The sequence below is a fragment of the Pseudophryne corroboree genome, unplaced genomic scaffold (genome assembly GCF_028390025.1).
Source record: "Pseudophryne corroboree isolate aPseCor3 unplaced genomic scaffold, aPseCor3.hap2 scaffold_271, whole genome shotgun sequence".
NCBI classification, from domain to species: domain Eukaryota; kingdom Metazoa; phylum Chordata; class Amphibia; order Anura; family Myobatrachidae; genus Pseudophryne; species Pseudophryne corroboree.
In genome coordinates, this window is record NW_026969372.1 from 388,006 (window position 1) to 402,510 (window position 14,505).

General features: G+C 40.6%; 4 non-coding genes across 4 annotated transcripts; all 4 read left to right on the forward strand.

The window, feature by feature from the left end:
* Positions 1-515: 515 nt before the first annotated feature.
* On the forward strand, positions 516-679 carry LOC135013425 (U1 spliceosomal RNA). Its single transcript, XR_010212100.1, has one exon. It is a non-coding gene; the product is annotated as a U1 spliceosomal RNA (small nuclear RNA).
* A 152-nt stretch (positions 680-831) lies between these two features.
* Positions 832-994, forward strand: LOC135013488 (U1 spliceosomal RNA). The gene has a single exon (XR_010212161.1). It is a non-coding gene; the product is annotated as a U1 spliceosomal RNA (small nuclear RNA).
* A 674-nt stretch (positions 995-1,668) lies between these two features.
* Positions 1,669-1,832, forward strand: LOC135013358 (U1 spliceosomal RNA). The gene has a single exon (XR_010212037.1). It is a non-coding gene; the product is annotated as a U1 spliceosomal RNA (small nuclear RNA).
* A 151-nt stretch (positions 1,833-1,983) lies between these two features.
* Positions 1,984-2,147, forward strand: LOC135013494 (U1 spliceosomal RNA). Its single transcript, XR_010212167.1, has one exon. It is a non-coding gene; the product is annotated as a U1 spliceosomal RNA (small nuclear RNA).
* Positions 2,148-14,505: the final 12,358 nt, after the last annotated feature.

Sequence of the window (14,505 nt, forward strand, 5' to 3'; positions counted from 1 at the left end):
TATACCTTTCTTTGCCAAACCTAGAAGTCGGGCCCCCCACCCTGGGATCCCCCAGAGGGAGGCCTGCACCGTCATGCGGCAGGCTTGTCCGTTTTGGAAGCAGGCTGATGGGCAGCCCAGGATTGCTTCAGTCTGGGCTTGGCAGGTCTGGAAACATGAGCTTGCTTTGGTTATGCCTGACCTTGGGTACGCTTTACCTGGAGGATGAAAGGGCCAAGAAAAGTACTTTTAGCCTTCTGCGTGGTAGGAGTCATACTAGGTAGGCAAGCTGTTTTAGCAGTAGCCAGATCAGCTACAATCTTATTGAGGTCTTCTCCAAAAGGAGATTCAACTGAGGCAGCACAAGGGAACTCTCATCTGGGGACAACAACTGCAGGGAGAACACATATTTTCAGATGAACATGGTAGGGCAGAAGGCTGCCTAATACTGAAGCACCCCCAAACAACAAATCAAATGCAACTTACTTGACAGAGATGTGCCTGAGCAACGGCCCTCCCCAGCCCTATCCCAAATCATACTTATTTTGCATAGGAGATACCATGGTCATGAAGATTGTTCTCCCAGGGTGAGGTTCATTCATTGCATTCTGGGTATGCTGACCCCTGTGATTTCCCCAAATGTGGGAAACTCGACTGCATTATTTGTGGTAGTGGGGGACTGTGTTTGTGCTTTCCTCTGGTCAGCTCTGGTAAAAGTCAGATTTCTTTGTTTCAGATCTTCCTCTAGCCTTGTTCTTCTTTCGAGAGTTCCCTTGTGCTGCCTCAGTTGGATCTCCTTCACTTGACAGGGGGGTGCCCGAGCAGCGACCCTCCCCAGCTCTAGCCCAACTCCTACTTACCTGCCAGGTGAGATACTATGATCATGAAGGTGCTTCTCCCAGGGCAAGGCTCACCCATTGCACTCTGGGTGTGCTGCCCCTGCGATTTCCCCAAATGTGGGAAACTTGACTGCATAATTTGAGTTTTCCCTGGTCAGCTCTCATGTAATTCAGATCTCTTTGTCTCAGGTCTCTCTCCAGCCTAGTTTGCTGTCTGGTTCCACTTCTTTTTTCTTGAGCCCCTCCCTTCTATACCCTTGTGCACTATCCTGACTTCTCCTCCCGTCTGCTTACTTTGTGCCTCCCAATGCACAATGCAAACTACGGGTAGTGCTGCAGGGCCCACACCCTTTTACTTGCTTTACAGAGCAGCTCTGGAGCTGTTACAGTGCCCAGCTGCAGCAAGAAATCAGCTTGAATGCTTCAGGGGCTGGGGAATGGCCAACATGAGCCCCACACCGAAGGAGGGTGGGGGTGCTTTATGCGAACTAGGGGTCATCCAAGCACCACAAAAGGCCTCCATGCCCTGCACGCTCCTTTTCTCTTTTCATATGCAGACGAGGGTTGAAGCCAACTTTGACCCACTGCTTGGATGACATCACCATATTCAAATCCATCTGCTGCAGGCCATCCCCCAGGAATGCTTGCACTAGTTGTTGCATTTGGTTTGTTGTTTGGGGGTGCTTCAGTATTAGGCAGCCTTCTGCCACCCCATGTTCATCTGAAAATATGTGTTCTCCCTGCAGTTGTTGTCCCCAGATGAGAGTTCCCTTGTGCTGCCTCAGTTGAATCTCCTTTACTTGACAGAGATGTGCCTGAGCAGCGGCCCTCCCCAGCCCTATCCCAAATCATACTTATTTTGCATAGGAGATACTATTGTCATGAAGATTGTTCTCCCAGGGTGAGGTTCATTCATTGCATTCTGGGTATGCTGACCCCTGTGATTTCCCCAAATGTGGGAAACTCGACTGCATTATTTGTGGTAGTGGTGGACTGTGTTTGTGCTTTCCTCTGGTCAGCTCTGGTAAAAGTCAGATTTCTTTGTCTCAGATCTTCCTCTAGCCTTGTTCTTCTTTTGAGAGTTCCCTTGTGCTGCCTCAGTTGGATCTCCTTCACTTGAAAGGTAGTGCCCGAGCAGCGACCCTCCCCAGCTCTAGCCCAACTCCTACTAACCTGCCAGGTGAGATACTATGATCATGAAGGTGCTTCTCCCAGGGCAAGGCTCACCCATTGCACTCTGGGAGTGCTGTCCCTTGCGATTTCCCCAAATGTGGGAAACTTGACTGCATAATTTGTGTTTCCCCTGGACGGCTCTCGTATAATTCAGATCTCTTTGTCTCAGGTCTCTCTCCAGCCTAGTATGCTGTCTGTTTCCACTTCTCTTTTCTTGAGCCCCTCCCTTCTATAACCTTGTGAACTATCCTGACTTCTCCTCCCGTCTGCTTACTTTGTGCCTTCCAATGCACAATGCAAACTACAGGTAGTGCTGCAGGGCCCACACCCTTTTACTTGCCTTACAGAGCAGCTCTGGAGCTGTTACAGTACCCAGCTGCTGCAAGAAATCAGCTTGAATGCTTCAGGGGCTGGGGCATGGCCAACATGAGCCCCACACCGAAGGAGGGTGGGGGTGTTTAATGCGAACTAGGGGTCATCCAAGCGTCGCAAAAGGCCGCCATGCCCTGCATATCCCTTTTCTCTTTTCATAAGCAGACGAGGGTTGAAGCCAACTTTGACCCACTGCTTGGATGACATCACTTGCTGCCTTTCCAATGAAGCAAGTTTAATTTAGTAATAGGTGAAAAACCATCCCTACAAAGGTGTTAATCAGATACTTGGCTTTGTGGACACTTTTCAGAGAACAAATTTGTTAGCATAAAAATAAAGCCAGAAAATGAAGAGCTGTTTAATCACTCAATTGGATTTTTCTGCAAGCGTATTTCTTTTTCTCTGCAACCCACTGCTAAGTTGTGCTTCCTAGCTGTTCTTTTATAAAATCACTTAATCAAATCTAACTCTGATTACATCAGAGAAGGCCAGGTACCCTACACCATAAGAGGGGGTTTGAAATTTTGACTTGTCTACTTAAAGATCACCAAAATCTGATAACAAGGTAAATTACGTCCCTGGGTAGGATTGAACCACCAACCTTTTGGTTAATAACCGAACACGCTAACTGATTGCGCCACAGAGACACATTGCAAAAGTATATACTGACAAAGGCTAATAAGCATTCATCTAGAACGTTTCCTAGAAAAACTTTAAAAAGTCAATAATCTGGAGAGTTTTTGTAAGATGTTTCTTCCATCAACCAATGAAGAAACACATTGGTACTTTCCCATGATGAGTGAGTGCTTCAGGATCTCTTGCACTTACATGTGCAGCAGAGTACTGCAATGGAAGCATGCTGGGCCCATAACCCAGAGGTAGGCAGATTGAAACTATCCTCTGCTATATGCATTTTTTTTTGTTAATTAAAGTAATCCAAAACTGGGATTGATATTTTTGCTCTTTTATTTTTACTTAAAGTACAATAACTTTTATTATTTTAATTTGTTTTAATAGTATATTGACAGTATTGTTTTCTTTCAAAAATCCACTTAATTTTCTTTACCCTATTATTCAAATGGTAATTGACAAAAACAAACTACATTGTCACCAGAAGAGCAATACAAAATGTACAAGTGATATATTAAAATCATCTTTCCAGCTTGAATTTCAATGATGCATTGGGGCAACGATTTTGTGAGAAACCTCTTCACCCTTAAATAAAGATTTTCTTAATTCCTTACCTGTGTGCTAATTAGATATCACCTTGTTTTCACATTAAACAGACTTCCACATGAGAAAGCAGCAAGGATGCAGTGGCGTTAATGTTTCCTGGTGTCAACCTGTATTATTTCAGTAGATATTGAAATGAGGATGCATCTTGCTGCCTTTCCAATGAAGCATGTTTAATTTAGTAATAGGTGAAAAACCATCCCTACAAAGGTGTTAATCAGATACTTGGCTTTGTGGACTCTTTTCAGAGAACAAATTTGTTAGCATAAAAATAAAGCCAGAAAATGAAGAGCTGTTTAATCACTCAATTGGATTTTTCTGCCAGCATATTTCTTTTTCTCTGCAACCCACTGCTAAATTGTGCTTCCTAGCTGTTTTTTTTTATAAAATCACTTAATCAAATCTAACTCTGATTACATCAGAGTAGGCCAGGTACCCTACACCATAAGAGAGGGTTTGAAATTTTGACTTGTCTACTTAAATATCACCAAAATCTGATCACAAGATCAATTACGTCCCTGGGTGGGATTGAACCACCAACTTTTTGGTTAATAGCCGTACACACTAACTGATTGCGCTACAGCGACACTTTGCAAAAGTACATACTGACAAAGGCTAATAAGCATTCATCTAGAACGTTTCCTAGAAAAACTTTAAATAGTCAATAATCTGGAGAGTTTTTGTAAGATGTCTCTTCCATCAACCAATGAAGAAACACATTGGTACTTTCCCATGATGAGTGAGTGCTTCAGGATCTCTTGCACTTACATGTGCAGCAGAGTACTGTAATGGAAGCATGCTGGGTCCATAGCCCAGAGGTAGGCAGATTGAAATTATCCTCTGCTATATGCATTTTTTTTTGTTAATTAAAGTAATCCAAAACTGGGATTGATATTTTTGCTCTTTTTATTTTACTTAAAGTACAATAACTTTTACCTTTTTAATTTGTTTTAATAGTATATAGACAGTATTGTTTTCTTTCAAAAATCCACTTAATTTTCTTTACCCGATTATTAAAATGGTAATTGACAAAAACAAACTACATTGTCACCAGAAGAGCAATACAAAATGTACAAGTGATATATTAAAATCATCTTTCCAGCTTGAATTTCAATGATGCATTGGGGCAACGATTTTGTGAGAAACATCTTACCATTAAATAAAGAATTTCTTAATTCCTTACCTGTGTGCTAATTAGATATCACCTTGTTTTCACATTAAACAGACTTCCACATGAGAAAGCAGCAAGGATGCAGTGGCGTTAATGTTTCCTGGTGTCAACCTGTATTATTTCAGTAGATCTTGAAATGAGGATGCATCTTGCTGCCTTTCCAATGAAGCATTTTTAATTTAGTAATAGGTGAAAAACCATCCCTACAAAGGTGTTAATCAGATACTTGTCTTTGTGGACTCTTTTCAGAGAACAAATTTGTTAGCATAAAAATAAAGTCAGAAAATGAAGAGCTGTTTAATCACTCAATTGGATTTTTCTGCCAGCATATTTCTTTTTCTCTGCAACCCACTGCTAAATTGTGCTTCCTAGCTGTTTTTTTTATAAAATCACTTAATCAAATCTAACTCTGATTACATCAGAGTAGGCCAGGTACCCTACACCATAAGAGAGGGTTTGAAATTTTGACTTGTCTACTTAAATATCACCAAAATCTGATCACAAGGTCAATTACGTCCCTGGGTGGGATTGAACCACCAACTTTTTGGTTAATAGCCGTACACACTAACTGATTGCGCTACAGCGACACTTTGCAAAAGTACATACTGACAAAGGCTAATAAGCATTCATCTAGAACGTTTCCTAGAAAAACTTTAAATAGTCAATAATCTGGAGAGTTTTTGTAAGATGTTTCTTCCATCAACCAATGAAGAAACACATTGGTACTTTCCCATGATGAGTGAGTGCTTCAGGATCTCTTGCACTTACATGTGCAGCAGAGTACTGTAATGGAAGCATGCTGGGTCCATAACCCAGAGGTAGGCAGATTGAAATTATCCTCTGCTATATGCATTTTTTTTTGTTAATTAAAGTAATCCAAAACTGGGATTGATATTTTTGCTCTTTTTATTTTACTTAAAGTACAATAACTTTTACCTTTTTAATTTGTTTTAATAGTATATAGACAGTATTGTTTTCTTTCAAAAATCCACTTAATTTTCTTTACCCGATTATTAAAATGGTAATTGACAAAAACAAACTACATTGTCACCAGAAGAGCAATACAAAATGTACAAGTGATATATTAAAATCATCTTTCCAGCTTGAATTTCAATGATGCATTGGGGCAACGATTTTGTGAGAAACATCTTACCCTTAAATAAAGATTTTCTTAATTCCTTACCTGTGTGCTAATTAGATATCACCTTGTTTTCACATTAAACAGACTTCCACATGAGAAAGCAGCAAGGATGCAGTGGCGTTAATGTTTCCTGGTGTCAACCTGTATTATTTCAGTAGATATTGAAATGAGGATGCATCTTGCTGCCTTTCCAATGAAGCAAGTTTAATTTAGTAATAGGTGAAAAACCATCCCTACAAAGATGTTAATCCGATACTTGGCTTTGTGGACACTTTTCAGAGAACAAATTAGTTAGCATAAAAATAAAGCCAGAAAATGAAGAGCTGTTTAATCACTCAATTGGATTTTTCTGCCAGCATATTTCATTTTCTCTGCAACCCACTGCTAAATTGTGCTTCCTAGCTGTTTTTTGATAAAATCACTTAATCAAATCTAACTCTGATTACATCAGAGTAGGCCAGGTACCCTACACCATAAGAGGGGGTTTGAAATTTTGACTTGTCTACTTAAAGATCACCAAAATCTGATGACAAGGTCAATAACATCCCTGGGTGGGATTGAACCACCAACCCTTTGGTTAATAACCAAACACACTAACCGATTGCACCACAGAGACACTTTGCAAAAGTACATACTGACAAAGGCTAATAAGCATTCATCTAGAACGTTTCCTAGAAAACTTTAAAAAGTCAATAATCTGGAGAGTTTTGTAAGATGTTTCTTCCATCAACCAATGAAGAAACGCATTGGTACTTTCCCATGATGAGTGAGTGCTTCAGGATCTCTTGCACTTACATGTGCAGCAGAGTACTGCAATTGAAGCATGCTGGGCCCCTTAACCCAGAGGTAGGCAGATTGAAACTATCCTCTGCTATATGCATTTTTTTTTGATAATTAAAGTAATCCAAAACTGGGATTGATATTTTTGCTCTTTTATTTTTACTTAAAGTACAATAACTTTTACCATTTTAATTTGTTTTAATAGTATATTGACAGTATTGTTTTCTTTCAAAAATCCACTTAATTTTCTTTACCCTATTATTAAAATGGTAATTGACAAAAACAAACTACATTGTCACCAGAAGAGCAATACAAAATGTACAAGTGATATATTAAAATCATCTTTCCAGCTTGAATTTCAATGATGCATTGGGGCAACGATTTTGTGAGAAACATCTTCACCCTTAAATAAAGATTTTCTTAATTCCTTACCTGTGTGCTAATTAGATATCACCTTGTTTTCACATTAAACAGACTTCCACATGAGAAAGCAGCAAGGATGCAGTGGCGTTAATGTTTCCTGGTGTCAACCTGTATTATTTCAGTAGATATTGAAATGAGGATGCATCTTGCTGCCTTTCCAATGAAGCAAGTTTAATTTAGTAATAGGTGAAAAACCATCCCTACAAAGATGTTAATCAGATACTTGGCTTTGTGGACACTTTTCAGAGAACAAATTTGTTAGCATAAAAATAAAGCCAGAAAATGAAGAGCTGTTTAATCACTCAATTGGATTTTTTTGCCAGCATATTTCTTTTTCTCTGCAAACCACTGCTAAATTGTGCTTCCTAGCTGTTTTTATAAAATCACTGAATCAAATCTAACTCTGATTACATCAGAGAAGGCCAGGTACCCTACACCATAACAGGGGTTTTTGAAATTTTGACTTGTCTACTTAAAGATCACCAAAATCTGATAACAAGGTCAATTACATCCCTGGGTGGGATTGAACCACCAACCTTTTGGTTAATAGCCATACACACTAACTGATTGCGCCACAGCGACACTTTGCAAAAGTACATACTGACAAAGGCTAATAAGCATTCATCTAGAACGTTTACTAGAAAAACTTTAAATAGTCAATAATCTGGAGAGTTTTTGTAAGATGTTTCTTCCATCAACCAATGAAGAAACACATTGGTACTTTCCCATGATGAGTGAGTGCTTCAGGATCTCTTGCAATTACATGTGCAGCAGAGTACTGTAATGGAAGCATGCTGGGTCCATAGCCCAGAGGTAAGCAGATTGAAACTATCCTCTGCTATATGCGTTTTTTTTTGTTAATTCAAGTAATCCAAAACTGGGATTGATATTTTTGCTCTTTTATTTTTACTTAAAGTACAATAACTTTTACCATTTTCATTTGTTTTAGTGCAAATGGCATATCAGCAGTCAGCACTAACTGGTGACATGCCATTTGTACAAGTAAGCCATGTGTGACTAATATATAAACATGCTTTATTAAATAACACCTCAAACTATCATACCCAGGATTCAAACCTATAACCTGTTGAATTTTAATCAAACACCCTACCCATGGAGCTACTTGATCCTACATCTTTTCTAACCTCCAAAAACAGATTCAGTTGCATTTTCCAGCGTGTTTTGTTTGCGCCTTTGCAAATGTCTTACATCGACAAACTTATTTAGTACTATTTTGCAAATAGGGTTACATTGTCGCAACATTGTGTTCCCTAATTGCTTGATTTTTTAAATGCAACAATTGATAAAGACACCTGATAATTGCTCTGTGGAGTCTTATTTTGTGTTTTGTGTTTAGTCTTTAGATCTGAATTTGAATGTACTTGTGAACTAACTTAATTTCCTACTTCTAAATTCATTCCTAAATTCACTACTTACATGAATCCTGTAGTTGGGCATTTTGGGACTTCGATTGTGGGCATTGTTTTGTGTCCAGACCAGCAGCAGGTGGTGTGCATTTGCTGGAAAGGCATCGAAGACCTCCGATATGCTGCATCTCCTGATGTGTGTCTCCCTCAAGTGGCTGTCAGCAAATGCCTGCTAGACACCCCATTCCAAGCTGATTGTGACATCATGGAACATGCATCATAGAACAGGCATGCTAAAACATGGGTCTTCAACCTGCGACCCTCCAGCTGCTGTGGAACTATACATCCCAGCATGCCCTGCCTCAGTTTTAGCATACCTTAATAGCAAAACTGTGGCAGGGCATGCTGGGATGTGTAGTTTCACAGCAGCTGGAGGGCCACAGGATGAAGACCCATGTGCTAGAGCCAAGCCGCAGGTACATTGAATGCTAGCAAGCTGAATATTTAAATCCTTTTTGTTCCGCAGCATTCCAATGCGGAAGATTCCATGGAACCAGAGATCCTTCCATTGAGAAGGACATGCTGCCTGGATGACTACACTGTGCAAATTAAATCACGGAGCCAGTTGGCTTGTGGGTGGCTCTGGTGACTGGGTGGTTGGGTGGGTGGTGTGTCGGAAGTGGAGCGCATGCAAATGATTGTGTATCATCCAGCTAGTGAGAGAGAAAACTCATGCAGGAGTGTGCCTGCTTGTCAGTGGGTTATGCACCTTGCCAGACGTTAAATCTACATAGAGCAGCTGGAGGGGACAAGAGCAGGTTTGCAAAATATAGATAGAAGAGCATATATGCTGGCGCATTCTCCATGATTGTGTCAGCTTATGTTTTGGTGCACTGCACTTTCCTCCACTAAGTTTTAGCCATTTTTGTTAAGCTCAAGTGTAGTTTCTTCTCGGCCTTTTGGCTGTGATCTTGTATCGTGGTTGAAGGGTCTGCTGGAGGGAGGGATTGTTTTCTTCATTGGCGAAAGACCAAAGATATTCCAGGATGGAAGGCTTGGGAACACTATCTGTTTTTCAGTTGTGGAAGAGCACAGAGGTCGGATTGGACTACATTCTATAGTAAAGGATATCTTTCTATTTATTGACCCTCCCCTTATATGTGTCTGTGTTACAATAAAGCTTCGGTTTTGTGAATCCCTCACCCTCTTACACTCCACACCCATAGCCTTATTAACTGTTGTATTATTGTATAGTTTAAATGTATAGTGCAGTTCATGATTTATAGTGTAGACTGGCCTGTGCTGTAGTTCTTGAACTGTACTATACCGTCAGCATTTGTATTGTGTTTTGGCTGTGCTGCAACACTGTATTTATGTGTGCAATGTTTATGTATGTTTTTTTTTATGTCAATAAAGACTGCTTTTTCAAGCCAATATCTGAAAACAATCAATGTTTATCTTTGATGGCAATAAAAGTGGTATGATATTTGATGCTTTTGAAATCCAATATCTGATATGTCCCCTATCTGGGAACCATATATTAAATGGCTTTTCAGAAAAGGGAGATGGGAGAAGAGCTTTCAGTACTTGTAGGACCGATGCACATAAAGAAGCAAAAAAACATACATAAACATTACACACATAAGTACCCGCGTTGCGGCACAGCCAAAACACAATAGAAATGCTGACGGTATAGTACAGTTCAAGAACTACAGCACAGGCCAGCCTACACTATAAATCATGAACTGCACTATACATTTAAACTGTACAATAATACAACAGTTAATAAGGCTATGGGTGTGGAGTGTAAGAGGGTGAGGGAATCACAAGCCCGAAGCTTTATTGAAAGACTGACACATATAAGGGGAGGATTAATACATAGAAAGACATCCTTTACTATAGAATGTAGTTCAATCCGGTCTTTCAACTCTTCCACAATTGAAAAACGGATAGTGTTCCCAAGCCTTCCATCCTGGAATATCTTTGGTCTTTCGCCAATGAAGAAAGCAATCCCTCCCTCCAGCAGACCCTTCAACCACAATACAAGATCACAGCCAAAAGGCCGAGAAGCAACTACACTTGAGCTTAACAAAAATGGCTAAAACTTAGTGGAGGAAAGTGCAGTGCACCAAAACATAAGCTGACACAATCATGGAGAATGCGCCAGCATATATGCTCTTCTATCTATATTTTGCAAACCTGCTCTTGTCCCCTCCAGCTGCTCTATGTAGATTTAACGTCTGGCAAGGTGCATAACCCACTGACAAGCAGGCACACTCCTGCATGAGTTTTCACTCTCACTAGCTGGATGATACACAATCATTTGCATGTGCTCCACCTCCGACACACCACCCACCCAACCACCCAGTCACCAGAGCCACCCACAAACCAACTGGCTCCGTGATTTAATTTGCACAGTGTAGTCATCCAGGCAGCATGTCCTTCTCAATGGAAGGATCTCTGGTTCCATGGAATCTTCCGCATTGGAATGCTGCGGAACAAAAAGGATTTAAATATTCAGCTTGCTAGCATTCAATGTACCTGCGGCTTGGCTCTAGCACATGGGTCTTCATCCTGTGGCCCTCCAGCTGCTGTGAAACTACACATCCCAGCATGCCCTGCCACAGTTTTGCTATAAGGTATGCTAAAACTAAGGCAGGGCATGCTGGGATGTGTAGTTCCACAGCAGTTGGAGGGTCGCAGGTTGAAGACCCATGTTTTAGCATGCCTGTTCTATGATGCATGTTCCGTGATGTCACAATCAGCTTGGAATGGGGTGTCTAGCAGGCATTTGCTGACAGCCACTTGAGGGAGACACACATCAGGAGATGCAGCATATCGGAGGTCTTCGATGCCTTTCCAGCAAATGCACACCACCTGCTGCTGGTCTGGACACAAAACAATGCCCACAATCGAAGTCCCAAAATGCCCAACTACAGGATTCATGTAAGTAGTGAATTTAGGAATGAATTTAGAAGTAGGAAATTAAGTTAGTTCACAAGTACATTCAAATTCAGATCTAAAGTCTAGGTAGGCCTCACGTCCTGGCAGCCGCCAGCATTTAAAAATGCCTTGATTAGAGGTACGGAATTAAATGTAGATAAGAAGAAGACACAAAATAAGACTCCGCAGAGCAGTTATCAGGTGTTTTTATCAATTGTTGCATTTAAAAAATCAAGCAATTAGGGAACACAATGTTGCAACAATGTAACCCTATTTGCAAAATAGTACTAAATAAGTTTGTCGATGTAAGACATTTGCAAAGGCGCATCCAAAACACGCTGGAAAATGCAACTGAATCTGTGTTTGGAGGCTAGAATAGGAAATGTGCATCGGTCCTACAAGTACTGAAAGCTCTTCTCCCATCTCCCTTTTCTGAAAAGCCATTTAATATATGGTTCCCAGATAGGGGACATATCAGATATTGCCTTTCAAAAGCAGCAAATATCATACCACTTCTATTGCCATCAAAGATAAACATTGATTGTTTTCAGATATTGGATTGAAAAAGCAGTCTTTATTGACATAAAGAAGCCATAAAACATACATAAACATTACACACATAAGTACTGTGTTGCAGCACAGCCAAAACACAATACAAATGCTGTCGGTATAGTACAGTTCAAGAACTACAGCACAGGTCAGCCTACACTATAAATCATGAACTGCACTATACATTTAAACAATACAATAGTTAATAAGGCTATGGGTGTGGAGTGTAAGAGGGTGACGGAATCACAAGCCCAAAGCTTTATTGAAAGACAGACACATATAAACGGAGGATTAATAAATACAAAGATACCCTTTACTATAGAATGTAGTCCAATCCGGTCTTTCAACTCTTCCACAACTGAAAAACGGATAGTGTTCCCAAGCCTTCCATCCTGGAATATCTTCAGTCTCTCGCCAATGAAGAAAACAATCCCTCCAGCAGACTCTTCAACCACAATACAATATCACAGCCAAAAGAGCGAGAAGCAACTACACTTGCGTTTAAACAAAATGGCTAAAACTTAGTGGAGGAAAGTGCAGTGCACCAAAACATAAGCTGACACAATCATGGAGAATGCGCCAGCATATATGCTCTTCTGTCTATATTTTCCAAACCTGCTCTTGTCCCCTCCAGTTGCTCCATGTAGATTTGACGTCTGGCAAGGTGCATAACTCACTGACAAGCAGGCACACTCCTGCATGAGTTTTCTCTCTCACTAGCTGGATGATACACCTTCATTTGCATGTGCTCCACCTCCGACACACCGCCCACCTAACCACCCAGTAACCAGAGCCACCCACAAGCCAACTGGCTCCGTGATTTAATTTGCACAGTGCAGTCATCCAGGCAGCATGTCCTTCTCAATGGAATAATCTCTGGTTCCATGGAATCTTCCACATTGGAATGCTGCGGAACAAAAAGGATTTAAACGTTCAGCTTGCTAGCATTCAATGTACCTGCGGTTTGGTTCTAGCACATGGGTCTTCATCCTGTGGCCCTCCAGCTGCTGTGAAACTACACATCCCAGCATGCCCTGCCACAGTTTTGCTATTAAGGTATGCTAAAACTGAGGCAGGGCATGCTGGGGTGTCTAGCATGCATTTGCTGACTGCCACTTGAGGCAGACACACATCAGGAGATGCAGCATATCGGAGGTCTTCGATGCCTTTCCAGCAAATGCACACCACCAGCTGCTGGTCTGGACACAAAACAATGCCCACAATTGAAGGCTCAAAATGCCCAACTACAGGATTAATGTAAGTAGTGAATTTAGGAATGAGTTTAGAAGTAGGAAATTAAGTTAGTTCACAAGTACATTCAAATTCAGATCTAAAGACTAGGTAGGCCTCACGTTCTGGCAGCACCCAGCATTTAAAAATGCCTTGATTATAGGTAGGGAATTAAATGTAGATAAGAAGTAGACACAAAAGAAGACTCCACAGAGCAATTATCAGGTGTCTTTATCAATTTTTGCATTTAAAAAATCAAGCAATTAGGGAACACAATGTTGCGACAATGTAACCCTATTTGCAAAATAGTACTAAATAAGTTTGTCGATGTAAGACATTTGCAAAGGCGCAAACAAAACACGCTGGAAAATGCAACTGAATCTGTTTTTGGAGGTTAGAATAGATGCAGGATCAAGTAGCTCAATGGGTAGGGTGTTTGATTAGATTTTAACAGGTTATAGGTTTGAATCCTGGGTATGATAGTTTGAGGTGTTATTTAATAAAGTATGTTTATATATTAGTCACACATGGCTTACTTGTACAAATGGCATGTCACCAGTTAGTGCTGACTGCTGATATGCCATTTACACAAACATGCCATGTGTGACTGTATATGCATTTAAGGAGGGCACCCCTGCAATACCACAAACCATTGAGTGTCAAGTATACTAGATATATCTTCATATCTCATGTGCTTTCTCTGAGATCAATCTTGTTATGCCCCTTCCCCACAAGGCATGCGCCTTTTGTCCATATTGCAAAAATGGGGGGGAGGGCATATAATTCTCTGTCACAGGGCACCAAAAAGTCTAGTTATGGCTCTGGTATGCATTATGTAATCTGGCAGACCATCTCTCCAACACTGGCTGGTTGGAATAGAAATCCGGTTATCTATGTGAGCAAATGACCATCAACGATTTACTCTCAAACACTAAAAAATGGACAAAAATGGTCCCCTAAACAAATTGGTTAAATTTTGGGTTTAACCAATTTGTGTAATGACCATTTTTGACCACTTTTCTAGTGTTTGGGAGCAAATGGTTAATTGACATTTGCTCCTATACATTACCAGATTTTCATTCCATCCATCCAGACTGGATAGATAGCCTGACAGATAATTGTGTAGTGTACGCCCAGGATAACTGTTAGTCATGCTTTATTTTATGGCGGCACATAAATGGGTGGACAGATCCAGGGCAAGCACTGCCCACTCATGCATAGTTGTCAACTGATGTGAAGTTCCAGGGGGCAATCTCAGTTATAAAGAGAAGTATCTGGAAATTGTCCCTAGTTAAAAAAAAATAA